Source organism: Physeter macrocephalus, chromosome 3, assembly GCF_002837175.3.
Source record: "Physeter macrocephalus isolate SW-GA chromosome 3, ASM283717v5, whole genome shotgun sequence".
Taxonomy (NCBI): Eukaryota; Metazoa; Chordata; class Mammalia; order Artiodactyla; family Physeteridae; genus Physeter; species Physeter macrocephalus.
The window spans coordinates 6219181-6228002 of NC_041216.1; the positions used below are offsets into that span (position 1 = coordinate 6219181).

The 8822-nt window shown below is 38.1% G+C and overlaps 1 non-coding gene across 1 annotated transcript; it reads right to left on the minus strand.

Annotated features, from left to right (window-relative positions):
• Positions 1-8308: 8308 nt before the first annotated feature.
• Positions 8309-8414, minus strand: LOC112065340 (U6 spliceosomal RNA). Its single transcript, XR_002891972.1, has one exon. It is a non-coding gene; the product is annotated as a U6 spliceosomal RNA (small nuclear RNA).
• Between the last annotated feature and the right edge of the window lie 408 nt (positions 8415-8822).

The window sequence follows — 8822 nt, forward strand, 5'->3', positions numbered from 1 at the left end:
CTCCATACTGTTCTCCATAGTGGCTGTATCAATTTACATTATTCCCACCAGCAGTGCAAGAGGGTTCCCTTTTCTCCACACCCTCTCCAGCATTTATTGTTTCTAGAGTTTTTGATGATGGCCAATCTGACCGGTGTGAGATGATATCTCATTGTCGTTTTGATTTGCATTTCTCTAATGATTAATGATGTTGAGCATTCTTTCATGTGTTTGTTGGCGATCTGTATATCTTCTTTGGAGAAATGTCTATTTAGTTCTTCTGCCCATTTTTGGATTGGGTTGTTTGTTTTTTTGTTATTGAGCTGCAAGAGTTGCTTATAAATTTTGGATATTAGTCCTTTGTCAGTTGCTTCGTTTGCAAATATTTTCTCCCATTCTGAGGGTTGTCTTTTGGTCTTGTTTATGGTATCCTTTGCTGTGCAAAAGCTTTTAAGTTTCATTAGGTCCCATTTGTTTTTTTTTGTTTTTATTTGCATTTCTCTAGGAGATGGGTCCAACAGGATCCTGCTGTGATTTATGCCATAGAGTGTTCTGCCTATGTTTTCCTCTAAGAGTTTGATAGTGTCTGGCCTTACATTTAGGTCTTTAACCCATTTTGAGTTTATTCTTGTGTGTGGTGTTAGGGATTGTTCTAATTTCATACTTTTACATGTAGCTGTCCAGTTTTCCCAGCACCACTTATTGAAGAGGCTGTCTTTTCTCCACTGTATATCCTTCCCTCCTTTATCAAAGATAAGGTGACCATATGTGTGTGGGTTTATCTCTGGGCTTTCTATCCTGTTCCATTGATCTATATTTCTGTTTTTGTGCCAGTACCATACTGTCTTGATTACTGTAGCTTTGTAGTATAGTCTGAAGTCAGGGAGCCTGATTCCTCCAGCTCCATTTTTCTTTCTCAAGATTGCTTTGGCTATTCGGGGTCTTTTGTGTTTCCATACAAATTGTGAAATTTTTTGTTCTAGTTCTGTGAAAAATGCCAGTGAAATTAAGAAAACACTCCCACTTACCATTGCAACAAAAAGAATAAAATATCTAGGAATAAACCTACCTAAGGAGACAAAAGCCCTGTATGCAGAAAATTATACGACATTGATGAAAGAAATTAAAGATGATACAAATAGATGGAGAGATATACCATGTTCTTGGATTGGAAGAATCAACATTGTGAAAATGACTCTACTACCCAAAGCAATCTACAGATTCAATGCAATCCCTATCAAACTACCACTGGCATTTTTCCAGTGCACTTTTGAGTCAGCTTTGCCAAGGGAGCTTCTATTATCTCCAAGCTCTACAGAACTTCACCTCTAAAGCACATTTGCAAGGGATATACGGTGTGTTTGAAGGAGATGCAAAGCAATACTTTTCTACATAACCCTCAGGTCAAAGAGGAAATCACAATGGAAATAGAAAAATATTTTGAATTGAACAGGAATGAAAAATTGGAACAAACCGAAACTTGTGGGAAGGCAGTTGAAGAATACTCAGATATTCTTAACTTGGGGAAAGAATTCAGGGACCCTGTGAACTTGGTCGGGAAAAGAATATTTATTTTAAATAACCTGGAGCAGAAATTTAGCATTTCTTTCAATTTAAGAATATAGGCAGCAGATTGCAATTGTATTAGTGGTACTGTGTTTGTAATGCCACCAATAGATGTCACAGATAATGAATCGACACTCTCCATTAATTTAAGGATCCAGGCGATTTATTTTCTCTGCCTTGGTCTCACAATTTGCACTCAGGCTTGCCTAAACACAGGGACACAAATGGCAACAGTTTATGTTTTTTATTGCTCTATGAGCTATGTTGGCATAAGTACTGAAGAAAGATGCCTAGAATTTTGCCAAAGAAGTGGCATGGGCAGGATTTTCAGGTTGCCATGCATGGAAATGTCCACGGGTGTATCTTGCAAAGAGGTCAATTTACTAGACTCACAGCAGTCTGAAAAGGTCTCAGATCCACTATCTATTATTTATGTTAAAAAACCCTTTTTATTTTGAATAGTTAAGATTCACAGGAAGTTGCAAGGACGGTAGAGAGAGGTCTAGTGAACCCTTCATCCAGTTTCCCCCATTGTTTACACCTTATGTAAATATCAAAACCAGGATATTGACATTGATAGAGAGTGTGTATATAGTTCAATGTAATTTTTATCACGTGTAGCTTTGTGTAACCACTACCACAATCAAGATACAGAACTATTCCATCACCACAAAGATCTCCATCATGCTACCCCCTTTTAATCATGCCCTGCTTGTGACCTTCTCTACCCTCTGGCAATCACTGACCTATCCTCCTTCTTTATGATTTTGTAATTGCAATAACATTATATAAATGGAATCTTCCAGTATGAGACTTTTGAGATTGGCTCTTTTCACTTAGATAATGTCCTTGAGAGCCATCCAAGTTGTTGCATGTATCAATAATTTATTCCTTTTTAGCATAATATTTCATGGTATAGACGTACCATTTTGTTTAATCATTCTCTGACTGTAGGACATTTCGGTTGTTTCCAGTTTTTGACTATGAACAACTCTGTACATGTTTTGTGTGGACACATTTTTTTCCCCCTTAGTTTATTCATATTTGAAGTTTAGGAATATTTTTTAATGCATGCTGAGAAAACAGTAATATTCCAAACTTATAAGTTACTATCTGGTAAGGATGTTGGGAAAGGCTTTGACATACAGATAGGTTGTTTGCAATATTTTCTCTGAGTCTGTGGCTTATCTTTTTTTCCTCTTAACATTTTCTTTTTAAGGCAAATTTTATAATCTTGATGAAGTCCAGTTTATTAACTTTTTTTCTTTGATAGATCATGCTTTTGTGTCGTGTCTAAGAACTCTTCACTGACCCCCAGATCCAGAAGATTTTCTCCTATGTTTTCATCTAAAAGTTTTTATAGTTTCATGTTTTAAGTCTATGATACATGTGATTTAATTTTTTATACAAAGTGCTCAGTTTAGATCAAGGTTTATTGTTTTGCCTGTGGATATCCAATTGTTCCAACATCATTTGTTGAAAAGACTATTGTATTCATTTTTTAGCCTGTTAATATGGTGAATTGCATTGATTGATTTTCAAATATTGAACCAATCTTGCATCCCTGGAATAAACTTCACTTGATCGTGGTATACAATTCCTTTTATGTAGTACTTCACATATTTTGTAACTCTTTTCTTTAGTGCATGCACATTTAGGATTACTATATCTTCTTGGTGGATTGACCCTTTTATCATTATATAATGGCTATCTTTGTCTCTCATAATTTGCTTTGCTCTGAGTATACTTTATCTGTTATTGATATAGCCATTTCTACTTTCTTTCGATTAAAGTTTGCATGATATATCTTTTTCCATCCTTTCACTTTTGACCCGCCTATACTGTTATTTTTTGAAGTGAATTTCCTATAGATATCATATAGTTGGATCATATTTTTAACCCATCCTTGCTAATCTCTATCTTTTACTTGGTATATTTAGATAATTTATAGTTAATATAATTATTAATATGTTAGGGCTTAAATCTGCCATTTTATTTATTTATTTTTGTTTTCTGTTCGTTTTCTCTTGTTTTTTTTGTTTCCTTGTTTGCTTTTTCCTGCCCTCCTGTGTGTTACTTGAACATTTTTAAGAATTAATTTTGAATCATCTATGTTATTTTGAGTGTATATCTTTGTATAATTTTTTTAAGTGGTGGCTCTAGGTATCACATTATGTATATATAACTTATCACAGTCCACTGGTGTCAACATTTGTCAGTTTGAGTGATGCGTAGAGAGTGATAATTCTCTTTGTATCCCTCCACTCTCCCCCATATATAATATAATTGTCTTAAAAATTTTCTCTACATTCGGTGATTCGCACTGTAGGACTTTCACTTCATCATCAAATGTAACTTAGAAAATTCAAGAAAAAGAATGTCATATTTTTACTCTTTTCATTGTTCTTTTTTCCCCTGATGTTCCAAGATACATTATTTTATTGTTTCATTTCTGTATTTCCTTATTGTCTAATCTCCAAGTCATTTTTTAAGGGTATATCTGTTGACTACAGATTTTCTTAGTTTTCTTTCATCTGATAATATCTTGATATCTTCTTCATTTCTGAAGGATATTTTTGCTGGATGTAGGTTCCTAGTTTGATATCTCTTTTCTTTCAGCACTATGAAAAATTGTGCCATTTTCTTCTGTCCTCCATGGTTTCTGATGAGCAATCACTGTCATTCAAATTTTTTCCGCCCTATAGATAAGGTTTTTCTTTTCTCTGTTTCAAGATTTTTATTTTTTTTTTAATCTTTAGTTTACAGAAATTTGACTATAATGTATCTTGGTGTGGATCTTTTTGGGTTTTTCCTGTTTGAGGTTGCAGCTTCTTAAATTTGTACGTTTGTGTCTTTTGCCTAATTCAGGAAATTTCAGTCATTGTTTCTTTGAATATTTTTTTTCAGCCCGCCTACTTTTCCCTCTCCTTCTAGGACTCTGATAACATGAAAGTTAGATCTTTTACTAAAGTTCCACAGTACCCTGAGCTTATGTTCCTTTTTTATTTATTTATTTTTGGTCTATTTTTTCTGTTGTTCAGATCTGGTAATTTCTATTGTTTTGCAAGTTCACTGGCTCTTTCCTCTGTTCTCTCAATTCCATTATTGTGCCAATCCACTGAATTTAAAAATTTTAGTTATTGTATTTTTCAGTTCTAAAATTTCCATTTTGTTCTTCTTTATATGTTCTATTTACTTGCTGAGTTTTTTTTTTTTTTACAAAATTTGTTTCAAATGCATTTGTAATTAATTGTTTGTTGAAACATTGTTATGATGATGGCTGCTATAAAATCCTTGTCAGATGATGTAACATCTGTTATCTCAGTGTTGGCATCTGTTGATTATCTTTCTCATTCAAGTTGAAATTTTCCTGGTTCTTGGTATGATAAGTGATTTTTTTAATTGAAACCTGGACATTTTGGGTAGGTTGTTATGAGAGTCTGGATCTTATTTCAATGATCTATTTTAGCTGGCTTCATCTGACGCAGCTCTAGTGGGGGAAAGAGAGTACTATATTGTTACTGTCAGGTGGGGATGAAAGTTCAGGTTCCCCATTCAACATACATTGACATCACAGTGGGGGAAGGACTACTTGTTACCATGGTGTGGGGGTGGGAGTTCCAGCTCCCCACAAGGTCTTTACTGATACCACCTCGGCTGGAAGAGGTAGAAGTGCCTTGTTTCTGCTCCCCATGTGGCCTCCACTAACATGATGTGGTTGGTGGTGGTGGTGATGGTCATGGTGGTGGTAGAGAGGCCTCATTAATTCTGGATGGTGGTGAAAGTTTTGACTCTTCACAAGGTCTCTCTGAAACCAACTCTGCAGGAAGGTGGAGGAGCACCTTGATACAGCTGGGTGGGGGCAGAAGTCCAGGCTGCCCATGTTATCTCCACTGACACAGCATAGAGAAGCCTCATTACCACTTAGTGGGGGTGAAGGTCCCAGTTCTCCACTTGACCTTTTCTGACACCCAGAGGGAGATAGGAGAGGGTTGAACCCCTCATTATCTCCTGATGAGGATGAAAGTCTAGGCTCCCCACTCATCCTTTGCTGGTGGGCATAGGAATGGGGCTAAACTTTTTCTTTGATGTTTGGTTGGAATAGAGCAGCTATTCTCTAGAAGTTTTCTGTCTTGCTAGGTTGATCTTTCTTGATCCTTTGTCTAAAGAGAGCAGACTTTTCTCAAGGTTTCTTTTATCTTCACCCATTGACATTCCCAGGCTGCCAGCTTCTCCAACACCCAGTGGGCTATATGAGGCAAAAAGAAAATCCAGGGAGTTCACCTGAGTCATTCCTTGGGTCCTGAAGTCCCTAGCCAGCTTGTCATCTTCTCTCCACCTTTCAGAGTCTTATGTTTGTTTTGCATATAATGTCCAGGGTTTCAGCTATACTTAGCAGGAGGGATAGGGAAAAGTATGTCTACACCATCTTTCTGGAAGCAGAAGTCCAATCTCACTTACTAAGACAATGACCGAAGAAAGGAAGAAAAAATCAGATCAAGCTTTTTTGCAGATGTTGGGGCATTTTGATTACTTTGCCCTAAAGCTATGTCAGCAACTTGGAGAGCCAGTTTGCCTGAAGTTCAGAGCATCCCCATAATTAATTCCAGGTCTTGGTGTGATTATTAATAGACTACCTCCATAGTTGGACCTTACAGATTTTGATTGAGTAGGTTCAACCTTGAAAAAAGAAACTTGCTCAATAAACTGGTTTTGCGAGTCACTTTATCATGAAGGGGGAAAAGCAAATTCATCCAACTCATTGATGTTTTCACACTAGGTTTTTTTTTTTTTTTTGGCTGCATTGGGTCTTCTTTGCTGTGTGCAGGCTTTCTCTAGTTGCGTTGAGTGGGGGCTACTCTTTGTTGCAGTGCGTGGGTTTCTCATTGCAGTGGCTTCTCTTGTTGCCATGGGCTCCAGGCGTGTGGTCTTCAGTAGTTGTAGCATGTGGACTCAGTAGTTACGGCACGCGGGCCCTAGAGCATGCAGGCTTCAGTAGTTGTGCTGCGTGGGCTCAGTAGTTGCGGCATGCACACACTAGGTTTTGATGTCTCAGAAACACTGACCATCAGCTCTCCTTGCAAAACTGGCGTATGTTAGTAAGTTAGGACAAACTTTTCAAGGCGCTCTCCACAAGATAAGTATTCAAACCACTCCTTATTACAAAATTTACCCAATTTGCTTCCCCACTGAGAATACTAAGGGAATCAAGAGGCAGACCCTTTGAGGGGAAACATTACCATAATTGAGGCAATGGTTCTGCCTCATTTAGGATGTGTCTGAACTCGCTCCTGCCACTTCTGCAATTGTGCAGAATTTTACCTCCATCTGTTCAATTTCTCCAGCCGATACCGTGGTTTGCTCAGAAGCTCATATTATCTTGTTAAAATTTTCTTAACCAGTTATTTCACGTCAGGAAATTTGCATTGAACATCTTATAGGCATCATCGTTATAAACATTGTAAACAAAGACTAATAAAATGCCCTAAACATCAACATCTGTTCAGTCACATGACTGTAAGTTAAAGAACCCACTTCACCTTGGTCCCCTGACTGGCTGCTCAAACATGCCTTTTTGAACACATTAAAATGCATTATTTGGGACTTCCCTGGTGGTGCAGTGGTTAAGACTCTGCACTCCCAATGCAGCAGGCCTGGGTTCCATCCCTGGTCAGGGAACTAGATCCCACATGCATGCCGCAACTAAGAGTTCACATGCCACAACTAAGGAGCTGGCAAGCCGCAACTAATGAGCCCACCTGCCGCAACTAAGAACCTGTGCAACCAAATAAATAAATAAATAAAATATTAAAAAAAATAAAATGTATTATTTTACAGTTCAGTCTATAAGGATATTTTTTCTAGCTTGGCTGCCTCTTTTGACACAAAACCTTCAGTCATATCTACAGTCCCTCATCTTCTCTCCCCCTCCCCAATTATGTGGGCTTTTCCTTTCAGGGTGATCTTAACAAAAATGTGATATACAGGGCTTCCCTGGTGGCGCAGTGGTTGAGAGTCCACCTGCCGATGCAGGGGACATGGGTTCGTGCCCCGGTCCGGGAAGATCCCACATGCCACGGAGCGGCTGGGCCCGTGAGCCATGGCCGCTGAGGCTGCGCGTCCGGGGCCTGTGCCCCGCACCGGGAGAGGTCACAGCAGTGAGAGGCCCGCGTACCACAAAAAAAAAAAAAAAAAAAAAAAAAAGTGATATACATAACATAAAATTTACCATTTTAGCCTTCTTTTAAGTGTACATTTCATGGCATTAAGTACATTCACATTGTTGTGCAACCATCATCATCCTCCATCTCCAGAAATTTTTCATCTTCCCTAACTGAAAATCTATACCCAATTAAACAATAAATCTCAATCCCTCTGTCCTCCCAGCCCCTAATAACCACCATTCTACTTTCTGTGTCTATGAATTTGACTACTCCAGGTACCTCATATGAGTGAAATCATGCCTTATTTGTCCTTTTGAAACTGGCTTATTTCACTTAGCATGTCTTCAGGGTTCATCCATGTTATAGCATGTGAAAAGATTTCCTTCTTTTTTACTGAGCTCCTTTTTAAGTCTGAATAACATTCCATCATATGTATATACCACATTGTGTTTATCCATTCATCCATCAGTTGACACTTGGGTTTCTTCCACCTTTGTCTATTGTGAATAATGCTGTTATAGACCAGGATGTACAACTATCTCTTCGAGACTTTGTTTTGAATTCTTTTGTTTATGTACTCAGAAGTGGAATTGCTGGATCAAAGTATGGAATGCTTCATGAATTTGTGTGTCATCTTGCACAGGAGCCATGCTAATTTTCTCTGTATTGTTCCAATTTCAGCATATGTGCTGCCAGAGCAAGCACCCAAGGTGATTTTTAAACTGACCTTGAAGGAGGCTTTAGACACTTTTTAAATTTGCTTGATTGATTGTGCTTTTTCACCAGAGGGTCCCTTTTCTCTTTTTACAAGTTGCAAAAAAAATCTGTCAATTATTGTTTAAAATGTACCTGTGTGAATTTATTATTATTTTAAAATAGTAACTTTGTCATTTCATAAAAGTAATATACCCTCATTTAAAAGTTGAAGCACTACAGAAAAGTTTTTTTTTTAAAAAGAGCAACTAATCATCCCAAATCCTACTAGCCAGAAATAAGTAGTGTTGGGCTTCCCTGGTGGCGCAGTGGTTGCGCGTCCGCCTGCCGATGCAGGGGAACCGGGTTCGCGCCCCGGTCTGGGAGGATCCCACATGCCGCGGAGCGGCTGGGCCCGTG